Raw genomic sequence first — 26,746 nt, forward strand, 5'->3', positions numbered from 1 at the left:
TACAAATTATATTTATTTTAGCAATTATTGTTTTTTTAATGTCACAATTCCAACCCTGCTCCTTTACCCGGGCTTGGACCGGCAAAAGTGACCCAAAATAGGCACTCTGGTGGAGTTACTTTGTGTGTGTGTGTTTATAAGTAGTTTTAAACCTTGTGATCCACAAAACAGCATAAGAGTAAAAGAATAAAAGAAGAACTGACTGCGTTACAGCACCCGCTACTTGTTGAGAGTAAAAGCGATATGCGCTTTCACGTCTTTTTTAGCGACTTTTTTTCTAAAAAAAAGTCGCTAGGGGGTCTGAAAACTCGCTAAATATAGCGATCAAGTCGCTAAATTGGCAACACTGCTTCTATGCCCCAGCTTTGTTTACTTTTTCCCACCGAGGCTTCTAGACTTCTGATTGGCCAACATTTCTGCACGGTTAGGAATATAGCGCCACCTGTTGCTTTGGCATGTTCCTAGCAGCGTTTTCCTTCATTTCTGCCTTTACATGTGGACGGGATTATTTTTTAAAACGGAAAATCTCAGTTTTCAAAAATACCCGTGTACGTGTGGACGTAGCCTCAGTGTTAAGCTCGTGTCTGTGCATACCTGTTGTATTTCCTGTTTTACTTTGATAGTCCCTGTCCTGTGTGTAGTGTGTCTGGTTTTGCTCCCCCTGGTCTCGTCAGCTCTGATTCCTCCCATATTGTACTTATATATAGTACACAAAAAAATATGTGCAGTGCAATGTCGGACATTACACTTCGGAAGTGAAGTGTAATGTCAAACCAGGCTTTATTTCCAATTAAACTATTTTGAAGCTTGCAAAATGATCCTACCCGGAACAATCTGCTCCCACAGATGGGAGACAAGCCATTATAAGAGGCATCAATACATGTGATCAAGTGTCAGTGTCCCATTGTAAAGCACTTGGCAAATAATTTACTCCCAGCTGTTCCAGTGTCATAAACCTGACAACAACAGCAACTGGAACAACCGAATGGGATCTCATTCATTCCACAGCTAAAATGGCGCCAGACTGAGAAGAGGTCACCCTCCATCTGCAGAGGTAAAGCTGCCTTTCATTAATCTGCAAACACCTTTTAGCTCCACTTATAATACTGCCGTTTATTAAATAGAGAAGATGTGAGTATGGCACGGTCATCCCAATATTAACATTTATATTTTCAAACAAAAATGTATTGATATATGAATATCCAGAGTATTCAAGAGGACAATGGAATTGATTAAAACTAAGAACTGCACGATGACATAAGAGTAACTATACAATAAATGATGCATTTCCCTCATGCTTTGGCTTTAAGGACAGACAAATTATTCAATAAGAAATGCTAATAAAAGCATATGGCTTTTGCTTTAGGTAAAAATAAATGCCATCGTGAATGTCACTACATAAATTAACAAGTTCCATCAGACAGGTCCCTTTAAAGCGTCACCAATTTAGAGCAATCATTCACTGACTGGTCCCTTTCTATAACTCTCTGGGGATTTGTCTTATTTACAGAAGATCAACACTTTTCTAAAGATGTAACCGTGGCTGCTCCTGAGGGGCATTTACTTACAGCAGCTCAGAAATATAGTTTAGGAATCACACAGGAGAAGTAAACAGTTGCAGCTGTAGGACAATAAAATCAAGGAAGTCTAATCTTTTTGCCTTTCTTTTTGAAGAGTTTCCTCTAAGCTTCTAGATAAACATCAAAGCCTCGTAGCTATTAGAATGGGACAGTGAAAACGGAAAAAGCTCCTATATAACCGTTTTTGATGAAAACCGATGGGGAATTTTGAACATAATGTAATAAAAGATGCATGATGTATTTAGTGGTTTAACAGAATTAGCGAAACAAAGAACATGTTTCAATTAGATGTTCATATCAGCTCATTTCATCTCTAAACTGAATTACTGGTTAACATTTCTATTGCCCTAATATCCATCTTATCGCATGGTCTGTGCTGAGCTGCAGCCGACATTTGCCAGACGTGTGCGTGTTCTGATATCTATACTGGATTTACCGAATGACTGCCACGAATCATCGCTGCACTCACACTTCATCTAAGAAATCCGCTGTGAATACTTCACCTTGCTATGTGTTTTCTTGTTTCGGGTATCTAACAACAACCTGCCACTGCAGCTGCAATAGTTGTTACATCCCATATGGAAAATAAACAGATAAACTACTATAGTAAATGTTTGTGTTTAGTATGGTTTAAAGAAGACCTCTTCACATTCTTCTCATCCAACACAATACAGGGATTTTATGTGAATAAAGTAAACATTTTGTATGTATGAGAAAAATGGTATAAGACACAAACTGTAAAATAAGTATAATAATAATATAAGAAAGAAAATGTACTAAATAAAAATCTACTATTAGAGGAAAATGTCATTTATATTTTTCCTTTATTTTCCTTACTGGAGATCTAAAATATAATCCGAACCTCTAAAGAATTAAGCATGAGGTACAGCTACGGCAAACAGGTTTCCTAGACTTTAGTTGGGCTCGCTGCCCAGGTACATTAAGGACTGCCAGTCCTTACTTTGAAATTTCATTGCCCTTTCCTGTCTTTCACAAAGGCTGGCTGACCAGGTCAGTGTTGATGTCATCATCTGCCTCTCTAAAGAGAGCCTCCAAGTCCCCTGTTAGCTGACAGCAGCAGTCCTTGTTCTGCTCTGGAGATGTGCTGCTGTGAGCTGAAGGGCCACTCTAACAGAATATGCTGCAGGTTAAGAACTAGTCCATGTGGAGCCACACTGAGCTCACCGAGGCTGCAGAGCAGAACAAAAAGTGCTGCAGAGTTCACTGTTAAGTGAGAGCATCACTTGAGAACCAACTGAATATCTATCACTGTTATTTAGACCTAACTGTATCTTTACAGTTTATAGGTGCACCTTATATAGGAAAAAATTCACACGCACACAAACAAATAAGAGCTAAAGCATTCGAAAGCGTCTGTGCCTTTTATGTTAAACGAGTAAGATCCTTCCTTTTTCCCCCTCATGTCACTGTGAGTCTGCAAAATACCGTTAGGAATGGGCCGCAACAGTAATCACAATCTGAAAGGATGTTGGATCCATTCATTCATTCATCAACATTAAGAAGTCAAATGGCGACACAGCATCAACTGCACAACAGAGGGTGTAGTACCTTTTGCCAAATTCGAGGAGTCCGTTAAAGTAAGCTGACAGCTCAGGAGTCCTGAGCAGCCAGATAAATAGGAAAGAGCTCCTAGCGACGGGGAGTCTGAGAGCTGTATGACATTTGTCTGGGATTTGTCTTGTGTGAGCAATATAAAGCAACTACAATGAGAAGTAGGAGGAGGATGTTGAAGCACAGCCATTATTTTGTCCACAGAAGAAAAACACAAGTATTTTTCCCAAACGCTTGAGATTGGAGTAGAATACACTCAATACAAATTAATCCTCCTGAGGACGATGTCGAGAAGGAACTGCCAACGACAAAATTAATGTTCGCAGATAATTGGCAACCTGCTTCCTTCATGCTAATGAAGATGAATGTTGACACAAACAAGGGAAGATCAAAGCTGCCTGTCACTCCTGAATGTAATTGAGAAAACACAAGAAACAAGGTAGGATCCAACATGACCTTCAAACATCAACTTTTTGCAGCCGGATAAGAACAATTTTTGTCCAAACATGGAACAGAAAAACCTGCACCAAGATGGAAAACAGAAACTAGCATTCCACCTTTATGCATAAATCTTTAAATCATTCAGAAATGTAAAGCCAAGGGACCCGTTTATATTGCAAGCTAAAGAAAAGTACAACCCAAAAGGGTAGGAGTATTTTATGCACCGTATAGTAGTGTACAATATCCATACTCCGAGCACCACATTGCAGTGCAGCCCTCTGGTGTCACCATCACAGATGTTTAATCATACCCACAGCAGGGAAGCAGTGGAGTGGAATTCAGTAGGTGGGGGAGCAAGTGAACGATAATGAGCTTTATGATTTAGAAAATAGGTTCCTGTACACGTTATACTATATTAAATTTCCTGACAATCAACACTTTTGTTCCTTTTTGTGTTTGTTAACAACAAGAACTAACCAGTAATCATCAAATGAAAGCAGAAAAAAAATCTACAGTATATTGTTATTTGTATTTAATTTCGCTTATCTACATAGGAATGCAGAATTGTCTTCCTTGCCTGGTCCCAAGGAAATGGCTGCACCCCCAAGCTTGGTTCTGCTGGAGGTTTCTTCCTGTTAAAAGGGAGTTTTTCCATCCCACTGTTGTCAATTGCTTGCTCATAGGGTTCATCTGATTATTGGTTTTTCTCTATATTACTATGGGGTGTTTACAAAATTTAATATAAAGCACCTTGAGACAATCCTTGTTGGGATTTGGTGCTATATAAATAAAATTTCAGTGTTACAAAAGTTGATTTGCATGTGCTGTCTAAAACATTTTAAGAAGGACTTGGTTGCATTAATTTGAACAGCTCATGGAGAGAGCAAAAGAGTTAAAGCTTTGCCAGTAGTCTCATTTTCACCCACCTCTATGCATTTGCAAACAAGGCTCGGACCTCACACGAGGCAGTTTTGAACTGGACATCTGTGTTCCTACTCCACTACCCCCTCAAAACTGTCCGCTGCCCTCGGTGGTCAAGTTAGCAGATTTGTATTTGACTTTGTGGCTCGTGTCTACAAAAAGTAACAAAAATATTTGGTGTACTTTTATTTCATTAGCAGAAACATTTTACATCCATTTGGATTACATAGTTTTGAAAGCAACAAAGTATAAACACAATAATGAGTGAAATGGTAAAGTTGAAAGCACTAAATTTACTTTTTCTAAATTTACTTTAGCTTTACTGACATGATTAATAATAAAAAACCAACATAATTTGTTGTAGATTTAAATGATCTTCTAATGTCTTACATTGCAATAATAACTGAAAATTATGTACACAAAATGAGGAAGCACCAATGAAATTAAGTCTACCGTATTTTCCGCACTATAAAGCACACTTAAAATCCTTTAATTTTCTCAAAAAATCAACAGTGCGCCTTATAATCCAGTGCGCCTTATGTATGAATTCTGGTTGTGCTTACTGACCTCAAACCAATTTTATGTGGTACACGGTGCTCAAAGACCTGCCAAAAAATGTTTTAGTACAGCTACGAAGCCGCTCCGCTTGATGGATTGTTGGAGCATTACGGCTAACGTAGTCAGGAGCCTAGCAGAGTAATCTGGGTCTAAAACTCTGTCCGCTTCAGGTCCCAAAGTCAATCAAACACTGCAGCATAACTGAGAGTTAAAAATTCTTTAATCTTTAATGAAATGATCAGCGTTGGCACTTTACCAGGTGTAACAATTATGTTTAACAGAGTTAAGTTAGCAGGAAGTTAGCTCGCTAGCTTACACCTAAACATGATATAGCATGTTCTGACTGAGTGATTCCTGAAAAAATTAAAACCTACAGCTCTGCTATCACTTCCGACATAAATAAACACAGAAAACTAAACAGCAGTGATGTTTGAAGGGTTACTGAAGTTGGGCTAGCTGGTATATAACGATGTGCAACGTGATCGCTAGCAACACAGCTATGCTAGCATAAGATAAACACAGTGAAGCTGGAGGATGAACGCTAACCTTTTTCCACTCAATAAAAGTTCATGTGAGGTTTCCTGATGGTTAGGGACAAATGCAATCGCATAGCAGGATGCTGTAAATGGATCAAACTTCAGTCAGGAGAACAACTGAGATAATCCATCCACAATATGACGTCAGTCATTAATATACTGCAACAACATGGGAATAGAGCAGCTGCTATTCTGGTGCGTATTATGGCCTGAAAAATACGGTACGTGACTATAACATTAAAAAAAAGAGAATTTGAATAAGAAAAAATAACATAGCTTCTCACTGGGTCGTGATACACAATTTTACTTGGGGTAAGTAAAGACAACAGACACCACTTGATAACCTAATTGTTGCTTGAGTGGCTCTGCCTGCTTGTGTGTTGTTGAGCATGGTTGGTTGGTTGGCTGGTGGGGAATTTTCTGCCCATCTCATCTCATTGCTTCTGTAACAGCACCTCAGAGTGCAGGGACAAGACCTCTGCCTGGTCCTATTTGGCTTGCTGGCTTTTTCTCCGTGCTCCGGGCAAATTCTCCCCACATGAGATAGTGCCGTGGCTCTTCTTGCCCCAATTTGGTTGTTTTGCTTCTCCAGACTTACCCAAGTGTTCTTAAACTGGCAGTGACATCGATTTAAACCATATTCCCACACTTACACTGGCAACCTATATTTGAATCACATAATGTGTCATCTACGTCTACATCTGCGTCACTTTCTCGGAGTTCTGCATTATTTTCTTTACTTAAATATTGAGTCTCTGTCCATATCTTACCTTTAAATAAATGATTCTTTTCATTTAACAGCTTAAATGTGATGGATTGGAGCTTGTGACAAAGTGTTTAAAAAATAAAGCCCATTCTTCTGAAAAATGCTGTCTAACAGGAAATTACTTACACTGCCAGAGCCAACGCTGGGACTCCACAGTATTTTATGGAACAGCTTTGTGAACCAAGCTGGCAGGCACGAAATTTTTATAGACAAACAAGAGTGAGAGCACTCACATAAGGCACATTTACTAAATAACACAAGGATGAATGTGAGCGGGTGGGCAGAGAGATGCAGATTTGATAAAGAAGAGTGACGGCATTTATGAAAATTAGATTTGATAACGCCAGAGAGTGAGAGCTCAATACACAGGTAAGTGTTTCCAGAATTAGATAAGAGAAAAGAGTAAGAGCAGGATGTGCCAGGGGGGATGGGGCATTTAATATACTTGATAAGACATGCAAGACTACAGCAAGGTGGCAGGGAGTTTGAACAGGTTTCTGATTTATATCTGCCTCATTACATATCACGAAACGTCCTACTGATGGACTAAAATGTTGAATATGAATTCAATATTGAGTTAATATCGCAGCTTTAGCTAATAACATCAATTTGTTTTGTCTTTGAGGGCGCAGCTGGATTATTTACCGTTACCTTCAGCTCGACAGAACTTTAAAGTCTACGTTTTTTAATGTTTTGCAGCACGCACCTTAATGATTGTGGTTCACTCTCGCTGCTCCTATCAGCAGATTTCCCAGCCGCAGCAGTCATGCATTTTGTTTTTACGTTACAGCACTTGCTTAGCATCAAATGGCTGGTGAACATAGTGCAACATTTAGAGGCTAATGAGCCTGATTTTCCTGCCAGGAACTGCAGACTGAAACAGAACTAAAATGATCTGGGTGCAATAAACAACCCGAAATGTGTCGACGTTAAATCAACTTGGAAGATAATAATGTGTGAATATATTTTTAGGTGTATTTCCGCCTCACGAAAAAGCTTCTAGCTGTTAAATAAAACATATATAGTACGAAAATATAATAACACTGAACACTGACAAACCACTAATTCTCAGTCATTTTGCATTCATTATTGCTATCTTTATTTCGGAGGACGTGCGTCAGCCTGCTAATGCAATGATCAGGCTCCATGGTATTCAAGACACCTCTCATTCTTTGGCAACTACATCTTTCTTTCCCAATAAATCATTATTAATATAGCCCAGAGCTCTCCCCACTACAGAATAGATGGGTAAGGTCATCCTGGCCTCGGCAGTGCTAACCCTACATTAGAATCTGACTCCCATGGTAATGAACTCATTAGCACTAGAGTCAGATTGGATTAAAGTCAATGTCCGAGGACAAAATGTATTTGCAGAGGCAAGTGCAGAATCACAAGATCTCTTTTTGACACACGTGCAAATATTGTGCACTGGAAATTATAACACAGCAATGATTCTGTCAGGCAAAACGTTTAAATTGCTCTTCTGACAATGTATTCTTATTATTTTAGATTTTTATAAGGCTATCAGCTTATGTTACTAAGAACAGCTGCAGTGTCAGTCCTGACTGATCAGTAGTGACTGGTGAACAGAGATGGTGATCATTATTACAGGAGGTGATGAGAAGAGATGGGCAGTAACGTGTTACTTGTAACGCGTTACTGTAATCCGATTACTTTTTCCAAGTAACGAGTAAAGTAAGGGATTACTATTGCAAACTTTCCTGTAGGAACGCTGCGTTACTGCGTTACTAAAACCGTGATTTTTTTGCAAGAATGTCTCATGACAGTGACGTAAGCAAGTGCGACGTTCATGACAACAGCTGTGTGCAGATCAACAATGGATAATATATCGAGTGCGGGAGAGAGTATGAGCGTGCAGCGTTTAAAGCGTGGAAGTACTGACCTTACTTTGAGTTTGATTCCATAAAAAGTGACAAAAACAGTGTCCGTTGTACGTGGGAAGAAAACTTCTTTTTACAGCAAAAAAACCCCTAAACTTCTGAGCAAGCACCGAGTAGCTATGACGTAATGGGAAACTCACAGAGAAACTCGCGGATTCTTCCACTGACCGCTGTGGCACACCTGCACCAAGGTAAACCTCCGCCTGGCACAGTCCTGCTTTACAGGTAAAAATAGAGCAACAGGACCGCTAGTCTTTGACTTTATTTATTTTATGCTGTGTTTTACTTGCATCTATTTGAAAGAGTGAGTGTAAACACACAAAAAAAAATATTTTATGTGCTGGAATGTGCAGAAAATAGGTTTAAATATTAAACAAATTTCTTCCAGTCAGTGAATGTTGCATAAAATTAAATTTTTACTTGATGCATAAAGTTAAAAGATTAAAACTAATAAAACAAGTTTTAAAAAGAGACTTTTCCATTTGATTACATTTTGTATGATGGATTATGCAGAAAAAGTAGAATTGGGCTGAAAGATCTATCACTTTATCACCTATTCAGGTTGTAAATCGTGTTTTTAAAAAGTAGCTAAGTAACTAAGTAATTAATTACTTTTGAAAATAAGTAATCAGTAAAGTAACTGGATTACTTTTTTGGGGAAGCAATCAGTAATTAGTTACTGATTACTTTTTTCAAGTAACTTAACCAACACTGCTGGTGAATATATGAATGTTTGTATTTGGACAACGGCATTCTTCTTTTATGGTAATGTGCTCTGTACGTCGCCATAGTGAATTTGAAGTGAAACAATCAAAAGGTCAAGAATGAAGTGTAGACGTTTAGCTTTAATTCAAAGTGATTAACAAAATAATTGCATCAACTTTTTAAGGATTACAGACATTTTAATAGTTCCCCCACTGTGGTGGTCTACAGTGTTGTTATCCAATAACTTAAAGGCCTAAATATAAGAAATAAGTTCAGTATTTAGCTTCATTTGATATCTTCAGCTTCAATAACAGTGAAAGATCTCAGAATTTAAGCTATGGTACAAATTCACAATTCATCTGTGAATTCATCTAAGGCTCCAAAGTTTTCATGAAAGAAACATGAAGGACTTACTTTAAAAGAGTGTTAGTTTGTGATCTCCTTTTTGATTTCGCTTCACTTTAATGTGTTTCTTTCCAGACTGTGGGAGGCTGTTTGGCACACGTCCCATCAAACAGCTGACAATCCATTCAGGTGCTAAATCTCAAGATTCTGGAGTCTCCTTGATTTTGGCAACACCTGACTTGACAAGCGGTCACTTTGCATTATGTCTGATCTCACGAGTGCTTTTCATCTCTGAAAACAACACGATGTGCTCTGTGATCGGGCCTATTTAGCATGGACGACCAGCTGCTCACATCTGCCTGCTTCTTGACACAATCCAATCAATCCATTTTCTGAATAGAAACATGCTGTCACGCACAGTACGCTACCACTGCACGACAGACAACAGAGAAACAGTGGGATGAGGGAAGTGAGTAAGAAGCATGTTTAGTTCTCTTTGAGATGATTTTAGCCTCTCTCTCTGCTAAATGGTAATTATCAGAATTATAGTACTTACAGGTTATAGTTTACTTCACACATGGCAGTTGAAATGCGTTGAGGTGGTGTGCACAATCTGCACATCACATATGCACATACTCTGTGAATCAGACAGAATAATTCCTCAGCACATTGCACGGAGGAGTTTATTTTAAAGGTGCATGGGTAGTCTCTTAACTCATTCTTGTATGTTAAAAGGAGATAGTGGATCGTGGCTATGATCCATCCATTTTCCACTTTAGTGTCTTGATCAGCCTGGAGCTGGAGCTTTAACTGATCAAACACACACATCCACAAATGTGCAATAACACTAATGTGTAATAATCTTTTCTGGCATCGTTGTATTTTTACTCAGTTGTATATAGCATTTGTATTCTATTTTTTTCTTATTGTATATTTTATTCTATTTTATTCTACTGTATATAGTATTTTATTGTATTCTATTCTGTACAGTTGTGTACTATATTTATTCTTATTGTATTCTAATTTTTGCTTCATAACTTTTGCACTGTCCACTTCCTGCTGTGACAAAACAAATTTCCCACGTGTGGGACTAATAAAGGTTATCTTATCTTAAACACAGCAGGGTGCACCACTGATCAATCATAGATATGGAAGCAACCATTCACATTCACACCTACAGCCAATTTAGGATCACCAACATGTCTTTGGGGAAGGAAAACCCGGACAACCTGATTCACACTCCATGCAGAAGTCTTCAGCCAGCCACTGGAGTCAAACCCAGTACTTTCTTGCTCTGCTGCCTGGGACTAAATATAAAGTCAAACTTCAGCGATAGCATGCCATAGCATACCTAATGATTAAATCCCCAAGCTTTCAGTTTGTGGTGGACACAGCGCACCTCTCTTTAAGCAGCAAACTACTTAAACAGATGATCAAACAGTTTCCCTTTTGTAACTCATTTGTACTAAATGAAACCTGAGCAGAGTGCGAGAAGTGGCTGCAAGATGCAAGAGGCAGTGTTAATCTACTTGGCCTATTATCCAAATTATTAACAGAGTTTAGACTCCATGAAGACCCATCTAATATCTCATAACTGTCTAAAATTCCCAGGAGCCGCCTGGCAGCCACCCACCAGTTTGTGTGATTGCTTTTGCCTTCGCTAGTTCATAAGTGAAATGAGCCAATCGCAAACATGAGCCATTTGTTAGACTGTTAGGTAATCAGCCAAAGTAATGAAAAGCTACTGAGGGTCTGCGGTTATACAAATTTGAGGAACCAAACAACAGCTGCATGCAAGGTACAATTGGTTTCCGGGAAAGAAAAGTGAGAAAAAATATATTTGATTATTAGGGTTAAATTAACCATTCAGGCAGTGTAATGTTATCTGATTTTTTCTTTTACGGCCTGTTTGTATCAGCAACCTAAAAGGCAGGCAGGAGCTCCATATCTCTCCCAGAGAAAATATTATCTTATTGTTGTTACCAAATCTGTTATCAAGACTGGGATTGTTAATCTTACAAAAAAGGGAAACTAAGCTGAGCTTGTATCAGTGCGTTAAAAACTGTGGATTTGCTGCACAGACGTAATAAATTTGGTACCTTCAAACTGAGTGACTCACGATAGAAATAACAGTGATTTAACAGAACAGGAGTATCTGAATTTTGTTAAAGAATTAAAGAACATGTTGCAGAATGTGCTTTTTAAATGTGAGCTTTCATTTCCTCCTCTTTAATATATTGTAAAGAAAGTTCCTTGGACAGACCTGAGCAATTTTATGACTTTAGAAAAAAAAAAAGCCACCTGCACTTTTAGACGTGAAGACCAGGAGATAAAAACCAGCACTTCCATCTCAGTATGAGACAGAAGTGACAATCCTATTTTTAGAGAAGGAGGCTACATTCACCACAATAGCACCTCATCTACTCTTCAGCGCTCCAAATCTTTAAAGTAAATTAAAAAAGATTCATACATTTGTTCCCTCAGCATCAGCGCTGGTGAGCTCCGGTCCTCCCAAAAAGATCAACTGTTGCTTGGTAACAAGCTCATGGCTGCATATATTTATTTATATGAATATTAAATGAATAAAAAATATATAATATCATAAAAAGAATGATGGAATAGTTGTATCGGAGTAGAAATACATTCTTTATATAGTACCTCTTGATAAGTATATATAAACAAATGCAGGCCATTTACCATAAGTAAGCTCATAATATGTGCAAAAGCTGGTTTAGATGTCATCCAGAATTCAGCATCTACTGTTCACTTCTAAGGGAATCTGACACCACCTTAAGGTTCATTTCTACACAGTTTATATTAAGTAGCAATTTGACAAGTCTGAGACTGACATTGTTCCAGATCCAGCTGGAGCTGAATCTGGCATCTGTCTCTTTGGATTTGTGTCACTTCTATACTGGTGATGCTCATTAATCTGCAAACAAGAGATGCAAACATTTAAAATAATGTATGAGTAATATTTTCTGACTTTGGCAGTAAGTGTACTTAATGCTGCAGAAAAGCTACAGCATGCACTCGTCTTGTATATTTGTAATGCGATGTTCTCCTAATAGATTCATATTCACAAACTCTACCCATGTCCAGCATCAGCACTCTCTTATCGTGATATATTTTTGTAAATGACACTTAAGAAAAGGTAGGTAGCGTTCTGCAGCAACATGACACAGTCAGCAGGAGTTTCTGTGCGCTCAGCCTTGCGGGTTTAACCAATTAACATGTGAACAAGCACCGCGTGCTGTCTGAGAGCACCAGAGGCTGAACTCTGCTGTCCTACTGCTGATTGCTTCAACCGTATTTACAGTTTCCACGGTTATGCTTTTTTCAAAGAGAACGAAAAGAAGCGAAGCTTTCAAACAACAGCACAGTCACGCACAGGGCGCAGTGATAATGGCAGTTTCTTTCATCACATTATCAAATTATAACACTGACTTGCTTTCCCGTAGCTGCCGAGGACCGCGCGAGCACTCCAGCAAATGTTTGCAGCTAAAAAAAACAGCATATGGGATCGCTTAAATCTAAAAGAAAAATAACATGTTGTGGTGCGGATTGGAAAACAGCAGTGCACTTTACATGGGCAAAGGTTTGACAAGTGTTGCCAAGTTCTTTTGATTCAAACTAAAGTCGCTGAGGGTTGACGCTCTTGAGACTGCAGCATGTTTATTACAGTCCTGCCGGCACACTTGTAGCTAATATACTGTCAGAGACAGACACACTCTTATTCATACCTGCATGAATTGGCAACTTAGACACTTCATTTCAGCTCTGCTGTGTATCGTTGAAGTGAAATTAAAGCAGAGTGTGTTGCTACAGAGAAGCAGAGCTGACATGGGGAGAAATGCACACTTCTGCTTTACTGCAGCGGTCCCCAACCCCCGGGCCTCGGACCAGTACCGGTCCGTGAGTCGTTTGGTACCGGGCCGCGAGAGTTGAGGCTCAGGTGTGAAATGTATAGTTTTCAGGGTTTTTATCGGTTTTCAGTGTTATTTTGTTATCGTTTTTATCGTTAACTCAGTTTTCCTGGGTCTTTGCACGTGTGTTATGAATAAATCTTCTTTTTTTGGTACCGGTACTAGTTTTATTTTGTTGTATTTATCCGCGACACCTTAAAGGCCGGTCTGTGAAAATATTGTCGGGCATAAACCGGTCCGTGGCGCAAAAAAGGAGAGACCGCTGCTTTACTGTTAACACATGAGAAGTATGTATGAACTTTAGCGTGAACATTAGAGGTTGTTTTTGTGACGAAGCATTTTTGAGAGTGATTCAGGAGAAAATCAAAAAGTGGCCCAGAATTTAACTCCCTCACATTTTTAATGTATTTCTGGTCGACTGTAGGAGTTAATCGTGCTTCATTCCTCTCTGATTTTAAGAAAGTAATAGTGATCTAACCTAAAAAAGCCTTCAAACTGCAAAAAACCATGAACACAGCACTATAAACCTGAGACTGAAAATTATCTCTGGTCGCTCAAGGTTTCCTCCCGTGCTGAAATCCTGGCTGCATGCCGGCGCAGCGGTAATACATCATCATCACAAAGTTAGTAAAATGACTTTTATATTGTATCTTTTCTTAAAAATAAAAAAGTTACAGTTTATTCACCACATTTCCCCAGGCGTCTTGTTTTAAAGTTTAAGGGCTCACATTGCAAAAAAAGGGAGAAACAAAAATGCTTGATCATCTTTTCTTTGATCTAGACTTTGAAACATACAAAGACGCTCTGTTTGAAGACCAAAACTATACTTCTGAACAGATGAAGAGAACAAACTCTGTATCCCTGCGCGATCCTCTGTACCTAATTTGTTTGAAATATTGCCTGCTCTTACAAGTACGACGCCGAAATCAGAACGAATAACTGAGAAGAGAGGATGAATAAAAGCTGCAAGTTATGATCTTTGTGTGTGTGAATGACACTGATGATTTAGTGTGAAAAATCTACAATGCAAGTTTAGATCGCAGCACGAACATTCACCGTTTTATTTCACAAATACACGTTTTTGTGTTTTTTTTAATTGATTCAGTCCTCAAAGTGAAGTAATGATCAGTCTTACAGTCTAAAATTACTACTAGATTTGAAGCAAGACTTTTTTTGTTGTTTTTTGTGCAGCTGCAAATTACAGTATAATGATAAATCAACTGTCATTTTGTAAGACTCTCTTGGCTAAGATGCTTTTACGACTTGTGCCAATTCCTGCACATTTTCAGGAAAATGGTAATCATGGTCTTGAATTAAAAGACGACTTAAAGGGCAACGACTTAAAGACGAAGTAAAAACTCCAGTGCATTATTAAAGTGTGAAGGAACAAAGACAAAGTTAAAAACGAAAAAAAAAGAAAGAAAGTACATTTAACTTTGGAAGCAATCAAAACAAACTGCTCAAATTAATTTAATTTGCCATCACGCGTAAGTGGGTGACTGCAGAGATGTCAAGTAGATGAAATTCAAAATCAGATCAAGAGCATTCATCTCGTCTGGCACGTCAACTTGTAATTATGTTTTGTTCTTCTGCGACTGTGATAGAATCGAAATACACATTTGTATGAACAATAGATGAAATGAAAACCTCGTGTCTGTGTCACCTTCGAAAAAGGGACTATATCGTCTAATCTTATGGAACGCGGCCTTCGCAAAACACAAGGTCCCCATCAGATAATTATATAAGTCACATGAATAATGGCAAATTCAATGAGTTGTGAACGCATGCATCGTTAATGATGTTTTGAAGTGATCCATTATGCAAACCATTTTCATGTTTTAATATCCAGGACACTGTTGAGTAGATGAGGATTGATTTCAGGGGAAAAAATAAAAAGGGGGGGAACAGACTGCTCCCATTTACAAGCAGCAGGACAGTCGGTGATATGCAGGCAAGCGTATTGTTCACTGCTCGGTCTTCACAAGTCATCTCTCAAATGGATGTATGACGCACAACAGGTAAGATGCGGCGTGTCAGCTTCTCTGTTTAGCTGCAAAGACTATATGACGACTGTGTGAAAAACAAACACTGATGAATGCGTTGTCGGAGATGTTGTAAATCATCATCACGGGCGACGCAGTAATCAACTGTCTGGAGTAATCTGCGTGGAGTTTCATCACCTTCCGCTGTTGGATATTATGCTGCTGACATTACGTTGTGGGCTTTTCCCTGGAAGTTGTTGGTGATGACAGTGATTTTCTCCCTTTTCGCAGATGTGCTGCCGAACAGTGGAACAGACTTTTTGTTTGTGTGCAGTGGAAAGAAAATGTTTGCGCTGATTGCCCCCCACCAACGTATCCTTCACTGATTTATTTATTTGACTGAACTGGATGGTTAAACGCTCTAATGATGCTCATCAGCAATTTTGCCGGCACCACGCAATACATGCAAATGCCATTTAGTCTGCAGGAGTAAAAATAAACAGTGAGCTGTGACAGAAAAAAAACAAAGAAAATGGAAGAAAGGAACTCAAAGAGTCAAAGAACGGCAAGAAAATCTGGCATTAACTGTTCCTGTAAAGGCAGCTGACAGAGACATATTTGCTCAGTCGTTTCCTCCCTCGGGCATACATTGTGTTATATTGTAATAAGGGCTGAGATGCTTTAACCTGGTGAAATACTTCAAGGCCGATAGTGAATGACGAGAGAAAAATCACTTAGCATACAAATCAATTACTTAAAAATGCAAGGAACCTGTGATGAATTGAGAAATGGAAATGAATGTATTAATTTCCTTTAAAGCTGAAGTCACATTAGGGGTACTGTGGTGGAACGAGTAAAAGGCACCCTGTGATTGTCCTACAATGTGAATGATCCTTCAGTGAGGTTCATTTTATTGTAGGTTGTGACGACAGGTTGTAGCAGAATTTTACTTTTTCTCAACCCGACGTGCTGTTTAAAGTCATTTCCCCAACTTTTACCAGATTTAGTTTGCAACATCAGAGAACGTACATGAACTTATACAGCTGAAAATCTTAATTTTGTGACTAAAATGGAAAAAACAACATTTAAATAGAAACCTGCTCAACTCTAGAACCTACAAACATGATGTCATATTCACTCTAAAATGGTGACAGATTACTCAACTAATCTCTTTTCGATTGATTGACTGAGGGTTGTTAACATTTTTAACATGTCCCTATAGTGTTTTCTTTTTTAATCAGTTTCCTATTATGCATGGCTAATTGTGGCTTGGCATTTTGGATCTACAGCACCTCAAAAATCGTCTCAAAGAACCAGTCACTCTTATTTGGGTCAACTGGAGGTAAGAAATACGGAATAAGAAGATGTGTTGGCAATAATAACTTAGCTGTCTGAACTGTAGTCAAGCTAAGAGTATGTGCCATCTATGCCATCCTCTGCTCTCTGTTTAGCCTGTACATATATTTTTCTTCTCTGATCCACTCTGAGCGGTGAAACAGAATAGAAGAATAGATAGAATAATCCTTTAATTGTCCCACAAGGGGAAATTTGGTTGTAACAGCAGCCAAAAAGACAAATATACAAACAAACAGTACACAGGACACGGAACAGAAACATACACAATTTTTCTTACATATTTACATTAAGGACAATGGTTACTATAAACAGAGAGTACTGTACAGTTATTAAATTAAATAAAAATAATTACAGGTAAGAGGCAAACCAGGTTGTAGTGCGAATTGGTTAATTAACTAACTTATTGCAGTTACAGCATTGATGTAAACATTATGTTTTTTGCGAGCAGTTCAGATTGTACAGTCTGACAGCTGCAGGGAGGAAGGACCTGCGGAAATGCTCCTTCATGCATCTAGGATGCAGCAGTCTGTCACTGAAGGAGCTCTGCAGTTCAGCAACATCCTTCTGTCTCCCACCACCTGTACTGGGTGCAGGGTGCATCCCTGGACACACAGTAAACAGACACACAGTGCAAAGTCCAGCAGACAGAAGAGCCAAGAGCAGGGTGAATTGAAAATAATAAACTCTTGATGACAGCTTGGTACACTGCTATCAGTGCACAACAGCTTTGTTTAGTTTTAACAGTTAGTACCAAGTAGTTGTCCAATAAGCAGATGGCAGGCAGCTTGGATTTGGCTGACTTTGAGCATTTGAAGCAAAATGACCAGATTTTGAAACTAAACACTGAAGAGTCCTCTCACACATACTGCGGACCAACGTTATCTCGCCTTTCAAGCAGCATAAGAACTAGAGCCGAAGGAGAGTTGGGCGGAGGCTACAGTGAGTTAGGGACATTTGCATCTTTATAGCTTCGTAGTTACAAAATGAGACAAGTTTAAGTCATCGACAGTAAAAACTTCTGAATTTGTATTTTCAATCGACAGAAATTTGTTTTAGGGTTTTAGAAGAAAGACTTTTGACATTAAATGAATAAAATATCAAAATAGTGCAGAAGGTCAATCAGAATCTTCAAATATATTTCCTTCCAGTCACAGTAGAAGTCAAAACTCTAAAGATATTTAACTGAAGAATAAAACAGAAAAGAAACTTAGAGAATGTATCGTGTGACAAAACATAAGTAATTCTACGTATTTAAACCATACATCGACTATCAAGAGGATTTTTTTGTCATTAACTACTTTACTACTACTTTACTAACTACTACTACTACTGTCATTAAGGTTCAGCTACATTTCTATACATTGAAAGAATAAAATAAGTGAGAGGTAAAAGGTGGAAGAAGGTTTTGCTGTGTTTTTCTTTTATGTTGCACAAAGTAGTCATAATCACAGAGGCTGCAAATGGGTCTGAGAGGAAAGTAATGGTGTTATTTGCTCTCAGTACAGCCAGCACCATGATGTCAGTGAACTGCACACAGAGCGTTCATGCTTATTACCTAGCCAGGTCCGCGATGTCCTAGATTTCTACTCTGGTGAAAGCCAGGGCTGAGAGGCCAAAGATATATAATGTTGCATTTGAATGTGGGCCATGTAGATGTCAGGCAGAGGTGGAGAGGCTCCACCAGGAACAGATTCAGATCAATTCATCACACTGCCTGCCCTGACACCACATTTCATTTGCCTAAACAGGCCAAGCCTGCAGTTCATTACTTTACTACTCTGGTAAAACGTATAGTGTATTTTTTATTGAAATGTTTGCCCATGCTAAAGCTTGTAAAGTTTGTTCTTAGCCTGTGTGTGTGTCTCTTAGCCAGACATATATATATAGATATATTTGCATGCCACACAATAATGTAATGGATTAGAAAACATGCTACTCATTCTGTTTTTTCCAGTTTCTCCGTTTAAAATTGCAGCACAAGGTAAATAACCGCATGACAATTAAGTATTGCGAAGCTTTTGAAGTATGCGCACGCTTTGCATGCATAAAAGATGTTCTACATGCATGTAATGTAATGACTGTCATTGCTGCAGTCTGGTATTTCTACTTATGGGATTCGGGATATTTCCAGTAGTCTGGAATATTGTGACTGAATGACAAACTGCATAACATGCTGTTTATCTAATTTGTACCAAGACAATCAGATTGGGGTTGCTGCGGATGAAGTTATGTCACATTTCATGTACCCAGCAGCTCACTGCATATGAGTCATCCAGCTCTAATTGGTTTGAGTGTTTCAGTGGTGCAGGATAGAAATGTTTTTATCTCTTGGGAAGGCTAGGTGTTTCTCACAATGAGGCCAGGCATTTTCATATAAAGCTAATAGAACGACAAAAAATAGGGTTTTTTTTCTATAAAATTGTAACCTGGTCATATTCAATCATGCAAATGTTGTTGTTGGTTTTTTTTTTACTTTCATTAGCACACAGACAGTTGGATAATTGGTATATCCTTAATTGCCAGTGTTCACATTTATGCAACATCCATGTTTATTTTCAGTCCTCCGAGCAGTGCTTTCGTAACGACACTCAAAAGAGAAGCCTGCAGCTATAGTGGTTAATTAAAACCAGTAAAATCTGTTTTCATGTGTTGTCAATTTGATGCATTTCAATTTCTACATAATTCGGTAAAAATGTCATAAATGCGCCAGAAAAAACAAGACAGAAAAAAGAAGAAAGGCTGAAAAGGTGAGTATTAACATTAACATAAGCTTAACAGAAAACAAAATTATGGATTTTTCAACTGCATTTCCTATTTTGTTTATTTCCCTAATCCCGTCTAGTTGTGCTAAACTATCTGCCCTTTTCCAATGAAGCATAAAATATCAGATCACAATTGTTTATGTAGAATTACTCAGTTTTTACTTATATTTCTCTATATTTTTGATGCACTGTAAACAAATATCTAATAGATAATGCATGTATCTGTTCATGCTTGCATATACACACTGTGCAAAAGTCTTGAGCTTGAACTCCACATTTCTGCTTCCAAGCAGACGGACGCAGCAATCGTTTTTCAGACATTTTGAAGGTTTTTCAAAGGTTTTCTTTGGACATTTTCTGCCTTTTCATTCATTTTCAGACAGTTTTTTGTGACTTAACAAACAGCAGTTTCTTTAGTTAATTCTACAACAAACGTCAAAGATAAGCATTTTTGTATCAACAAGGTCGTAACTGTTCTCTGACACTTTGGAAAATCACCATGGTATGCAATACGACCATCAACAAGAGGAAACTGGACAAGAGAACAAAAGTACAAGGTGCAGCCACAGGAACAAAATCTAATAGTCATGTCCTCAAAAACACGGGGGAAAATCCAGCAACGACCTGACACAGAATCTGAGCGAAGCATCTGACCCTTCAGTAGGTCCAACTTCTGTTCACCTTATGATTTATCAGGAATCTTCTCAACTAAAGGGTGGACGTCAAAAAGGCATTCTTAAAGTTTAAAGCTAACTTACGCAGTAACGGAAACTCCTTTTATCACTAACCCCAACCTTCCACTAAATTCAAGTCATTGTGTATGTGTCGACCAAATGTGTAGTTTACATTTCTCAGGAGGTACGTGTCAGGTTACGTAGAAGGTTGCAGCGCAGGGCTAAAATGGGATTCCCGTTATGGCACAAGTTACGATGTAGATCTGATGCAGAAGCATAATCAACGTGTTACGATGAGCAACAGGGAGAAAAGGCTATGGTACGTCAAATTACAGAAGAAAAACAGTGACAGCAGGTTTTCGACTTGTCGTTAAAATGAGTGGAGGAGGTCAGCACAGACGACTGAGTGTCTACGGCTGACTGTATTTATAATAAAACAAAAACAGGGGAGCTACTGTTTTATTCTGCGTTTCAACCAGTGCTGTTAATGATCATGTGAGATTTTGATCCACCATGCCATACAATCTGATTGGCAACAGCAACAGCTCCAGCACTACAATGATTTTAAAAACACTGCCAATGCAGTAAAAGCATACCTGGAAATTAAAAAAACAAAACAATGGACTGGCCTCCCCAGAGCCTCTCGTCAAAGAACAGACCGATTGCCAGCCAACATCCAAAGAAGCAGCTTTGATTGTCCTTCAAGAAACCTGGAGAACTATTTCTGAAAACTATTTAAAGGAAATTACAAGAATGCTAGCCTAAAAGAGTTCAGACCAAATATTGAATTTCAAGCTCATTAGAACTCTATAAACTCTGTTTATGCCTTATATTCTGTATTTCCACGAAGTTTAAACAGCCTGCTGCACCTCTTTCCTATTTCTGAGATCTACATGGACATACTTGAGTGATGCACACTCAAGTATTTACATACTACACTCTTCCCATTGGGTGCCAGTTCTGACATACTCCAACACAGTGCCCTTACAGCAGGCCCTGAGCTGCTTCACCGTGTAGCTGTATGCACATGTTGCATTACACAAAGCCAAAAGCAAAAATTTAGCCGAAATCCGTTTCCCTAAATTATTCGAATTAGAGAAAAGAAAGTCTGCAGCCTTCAGATTCAGTGGACATCTTGAAATTCAGTATTTTTTTTTTTAAATTTTACTTCATCTCATCTTAACTTGTGTAATTCTGAGCTCTGACTAGTTGGCATTGACGTATGTCTGCTTGTATTTGCACATGAAAGAGAGCAGACATCTGTGTCAGGGCCTAGAGCAGGAATTCCGCCGTGGCCGAGTAGTAGCCTGCAATTTTTCACAGTGGGAAATAAATAATAATAATAACCTATTCCCTATGGGACACCCGTCTACCAAATAGAATTAATAATATTTTGTAATTTGAATGCTTTAAAAGGTTCCTATTTGGATTTAGTTCAATGGGTGAGAATGTCTGGGTTTGTCACCCTCTTGTCTTCACCAGTACAGCTGAGTATAAGTCCTCCAGTGACAGCCTTGGTGACAAGCAGCTATATTGAATGATTACTCTACTGGCTAGCTGTAAGTAAGAGCCATTAATGTGATTTTGGGATAATGTCCATTGATTAATACAGCCCTGGAGGCTTTGACATTGAATGAGTGTGCTTGTCATCCCAGCTAAAAGCAAAGCAGCCTCTGATATCTGCCATCGGTACACAACAGCAGAGGGGAAAAAAAAGTCATTGCCAACATTTTAATTTATTTTTCCCCCAAAGGTGAGGTGATATGAGATCTAAGCTGAGTCTGAAAAGAAGATAGGCAATATTACTCGCAGTGGGCCTGATTAAAGCCACTATATTGAGAGTCAGACTATCAGTTCATAGAAAATCCTTTTTTTTAGTGTCAGTCATGCAGGATCATTACACATCAGCCTAGGGAGGTCGGATATCAAGTTATCTTCACTTTCATTCTTCAAGGTTTAAGAGCATCAGCAATCTTTCTTCATCGCCAACACAGCTGCAGCTGGTAGCGTCCGTGGGTCCAGTCGTAATGCCTTATCACTGCACTCGGGTGTATTAATGCTGTCTACACGCCCAGTGTGGCCTGGAAAAGCTGTCTGGAAATATAAAGCCCGTCAATTAAAATACAACTACCTTTTCCTTTTCTGGTGCAGCAGAGTGCTAGTGAGAATGCAAATTTCCAACACAGACAGGATGTTAGTCGGTCTTTAGGCTTCTGGCTGCCTGTCTGTGAGATGTCAGAGTAATATTCCGGTTCATATGTCAGGAAGGGGAAGATCACATGTCTTGGCCAGAGCATGATATATCCTCACTAAAACCACAGAGTGTTTTCAGTCGTGCACATGCATCTAATGCAAAACCTTTGTGCTACATGCAAGAAAAGACTTGGAAATGGAAGGATGAGATATATTTCAGAGTTCACGGATGAAAACGGCTGCAACATATCAGAAGAATGAACATGAACTGTTCACATTTAAATATTGTTATTGGTATCTGAGTGTGAAGCAGTGAGTGTCCAAAAACAACACAGGAAAATGATGATCTAGAAGCTGTGGCAAAAAGGAAAAGAAACCTGCAGCATTAAACGTAGATTATGATATTACAGTGCATACACATCATACCCCATGATCATGCCTGCTCAAATACCTGAAGGACGTAAGGTAGGAGGAAAGGAGGGAAGGAAGAAAGAAAGATGCTGTCCGGGTGATTGAGAGGAGAGAGCCTCAGACACATTTTCCCTTCTAGTTTTCTAGTTGGGATTCTTAATTTGCACAGGAAATTACAGCTTCTGATGCTGATGTACAACAATGTATGTTGCACTCCACGCGGATCATCTGGATGACCCATCTGGCAGGCAACACAAAGATGTTACAGTTTGTTGTGTTGGCAAAATCTCCATTTTCAATGCAAACATTTCTTGCAGGAAAATAAAGACCTCAGAACGTTGTCAATCAGCTTGACTGGGTGTATATGATGATTTTAGACTAATAAAATATTCAGATTAGAGGCATCGCGTTGTTGTTCTCTTGTCGTTGTTGTCCGTTCTCTTCTTTGGAAGTTGTGTTTCCAAATACATTTGGGAACGGTCACAAAAGTGACCTTCAGACACTTTACTTCAAAACACTAAATTCCACCAATGACTGATGGGGCTGCGAGTTAAAGTTTTTCATTTTTCTTTTTTCAATCCAGTCAAATAACTTACCTTTAGACCTTAAAAAGCCTGAAGGTAAGCTGAAAAGTAAAAATGAATGCACATTTTCTAGCTTTTTATACCTTTTTATGAGGCTAAAACACGAGTTAACTTACAGATTTCTTGCAACAATAAAAACATATAAGGTAAAGCAACCAGTTTAAAATAAATCAATACTGCGATAATGAACAACACGACAGTGGCATCTGAAAAAAATGCACATACTTCTGCAACCGCATCTATACTGCATAAGAGTATACAAAATGAGCAGTGACACCATCATCGTGTGTTGACAGTATATCTATATTTTCTTTTTAAGTAAAGTTTATTGCCAATATAAATTGGCTAGACAGAAAGGTAACAGCCCCAAACATTACAGGCACTAGGCTTCAAATGCTGCAAAACAGCATGGTCTCCACACTTTAACCCCAACAAGATGATCTGGGATGAACGAACAGCAGCGTGCAAGTACAACACGCGGGAATTTTAGCAACAGTGTTGGCCATGGCTGCAGAGAGAATGCCAGAGTTATGTTTGGCTGCTGAATGAGTCAGAAACTTTGATTCAGTTTAGGATTTAAGTTACTCAGAATTTAGTTACAGTGCTTTCTTTTTCGGAGGTCAGGGGGAAGTGGATAAATGGAGGCATTCTTGACTGTTAGCAAATGTTAAACACTTTAATTCCTCCTAAAATGTCATGTTTTTGCAGCAAGTGGAGCAGCACATGATAATTTGTGTGTTTTTTACTTTTTCTTTTCTCCTCCTTGTCATAATAAACAAGTGTCGCTATTTCACTATTTTTTTTTTTTGCCTTTGTTATTTATAACTACCGTCGTATTTCTCTCTGAGGGAATCATTACTCAATGAAAAAATCCACCCAAACCTCAAACAACTGTTTAAACCACCCTGGTTTTTATGGACAGCAGCGCTGTCACAGCTGTAACAGGAACAGTATTTGTAAGTAACAAATTTGGAATATCTAACAACTCATTTTTGTTTAGAAGAAGAAGAACAAACAGCGGCTGAGCACCACGTCCTGCTCTAAATTATATTTGCAGACCCAGTTTGTTTTGTATTAACCCCTGATTGAAATGTCTGCTGAATAAAAAAAGTATTGTTTTTTTCCCAGCCAGATTAGACAGTCTCACAACCATAATAAGACTAACAACCAGACAATTAGCCACTGAAGGTCAAAACTAAGAACTCAGAAAATAATGATGTTGAAATGAATGAAAATGAGGAGAAAGACTACAAAATCATGAGAAAGCTTAACCTCATACAGAATTTGTGAGTCTGTATGAGATTTGTGAGGCAACCTTATTTGACTCAGTTGCTTGTGCCAATTCATTCTGGTGCCAAAAATTGAAGCAGGTGACTAATTTGACCAGAACCTTTGTGATCTCTCATCATCGGGTACCCTGTCCATAACCAGACAGAGCATACAAGCAACCTTGAAATGTGTGTTCGGTACTGAGCGCCGCGTGAATGTGCTTAATTTAACACACACGTCAAATACCAGCTGAAATCACCAACAGAGGCTGTCAGACGGATACTGAAGCAGACGCGGCTCCTTACACTTTCATTTAAGCGTTTCTTTTTACTGTTAAAGCCGATACAGTTAAAGGAGGAGGAGGTAATTTCAAGCCCTTGAAATAATGACAACAAGGACAAAGAAAGCAGCCCCATTCAGTCTCTCTTGACTGTGTTCAAACATTCAAACGCTAAGGCCCATTGGATTATACGATTCCTCCCTGGCTAACCTGTGCTGGAGCTTTGTGTGTGATCTACAGCCTTAAAGGCAAAATGATCATTCCCCATGCACTGTATAGATCCTTGAGTGATATCATGGGCATTCCCTGCAACACCGGCGCACAAAGTAGACGGGCTGGATGGGTTGGGGAGGATGGGAGTCTCGAGAGTGAGGATTAGGGATACAGAGGTGAGAAAGCCAATCCAGAGACAAGCTTATGTTGTGAAAAGCTTTTATAATTCCAGTATGAGGTACAGGCCGTATTGATTGCCCTGGAGGCAAATTTAATTGTAGACAGTAAATAAACAGGGAAAAAAGCAAAGCAGAATAGAGACGGCTGGTGAGTTGATGTCTAATTGGAAAACAGAGCGTGTTAGGTTTTCCCAAGGATCAAAGAGGTGGGATATTTAGTCAGTGTGGTGTGGCCATTATCCAGTTTTGCTAATCATGTTATCAGATATGTGTGATTTCCCCCACGGGTCAAAATGCACACAAATGGGGCTGTGTGTAGCGACTATTGTCGATTATTCTCAATTCTTCAAATATTTTATCCACAGCAGCCAGTTTCTGTTTCAGGCCCCATCTTAAAGCCATTTTTGTGGGATATCCCTTCAGCAGGCTTCCTCCCTGCTTTTTATTGCCACTTTTCTGCACTTTTCTTCATCAGTGAAACGGCTTTCAATACAAGGACATTCATAAGGCCACCTCTTTTAGTATGTAGTGACAGGATGTAATAAACCAGCTGGAAAGTGTGTAAAAGCAGTGCAGCATGGCAGCGAGTTGGTAGAGACCAGTGATCCCAGGACAAAATGCCAGATATTCCAACAATATTTTGACCTTGACTAGTTGACTAAAGATTATTATTAATTGTCTAAGTGAATCATTTAGCGCAGGGGTGTCAAACTCAAATACACAGTGGGCCAAAATTCAAAACTGGAACAAGGTCGCAGGCTAACATTAATATTTATTGAAAAAAAAAAGAATGAATCTCTTCTTATGGACTCAAACAAGTTTTGCTGAAAAACTGAATATGGAACAAGCAAAGCTTAATTCTAAACAATATATATATTAGCTGCATAATACCAGTAGGCTAGCTCTAATAATAATTTGGTATGGCTTCGCGGGCCAAATGTAATTAGGCTGCGGGCCAAATTTGGCCCGCGGGCCAGAGTTTGACACCTATGATTTAGCGTTTAACATTGTCTGTGTAACTGCGCTCAGTATCAGCTGTTTTCTGATTTCCTTTTCGTTTATATAAATGGTCAGCATAGTTAATTAGATTTTTTAACTATGTCTGTGTTGGTACTCAGCCATACAGGCCAGGGTAGCCTCGAGTGCTTGAAAAGAAGGCAACTGGACTTGTTTTTGGGCCATAATAATGTTCCACCTGTCCTTCAAAAGGCTTCTTCAGTTTTAAAATAACCAGTGGAGAGTCAGAAGCAGTAGTAAAATGTGCTAAGCAGGACTTCCTGCTTTGTCCTGCTTGGCAAGTGCAGTCATTAGTCGTTACAGTTTATTAACACTGGAACTCCCAGAGAGCAGCCATTTGGCTTTTCTACGTTTAAAACCCACCAACCAGCCAAATGGCTGGTAATCTTTTAGCTAATATCCTGGACTGAACTGTGAACTGCTGCTTTTGTTATGTAAATAAGGTGGTGCTGAGCCGTTAGGGTTAGGGGTTAGGGTTAGCCTAACCCTAGGGTTAGGGTTAGCCTAACCCTAACCCACAAGGAAACTTGTGTTTCTGTTTGCCATCTTAGGGAGAAATCAACACAAATGGGTGT

The 26,746-nt window shown here is 38.9% G+C and overlaps 1 protein-coding gene and 1 long non-coding RNA gene across 2 annotated transcripts in view; both read right to left on the reverse strand.

Moving 5' to 3' along the window:
• The window catches only part of LOC146510439 (uncharacterized), a 33,408-nt gene extending 6,933 nt beyond the window's left edge, over nt 1–26,475 (reverse strand). Inside the window, exons 1-2 of the long non-coding RNA XR_014876312.1 lie at nt 17,920–26,475; nt 348–17,883 (exon numbers count right to left, since the gene is read on the reverse strand). This is a non-coding gene — a long non-coding RNA (uncharacterized LOC146510439). The remainder of the gene's footprint in view (nt 1–347; nt 17,884–17,919) is intronic.
• tmem132e (transmembrane protein 132E) overlaps nt 1–26,746 on the reverse strand; it is a 483,984-nt gene that overhangs the window by 292,724 nt on the left and 164,514 nt on the right. The window lies entirely within an intron of this gene.

Source organism: Neolamprologus multifasciatus, chromosome 10 (assembly GCF_963576455.1).
Source record: "Neolamprologus multifasciatus chromosome 10, fNeoMul1.2, whole genome shotgun sequence".
Taxonomy (NCBI): domain Eukaryota; kingdom Metazoa; phylum Chordata; class Actinopteri; order Cichliformes; family Cichlidae; genus Neolamprologus; species Neolamprologus multifasciatus.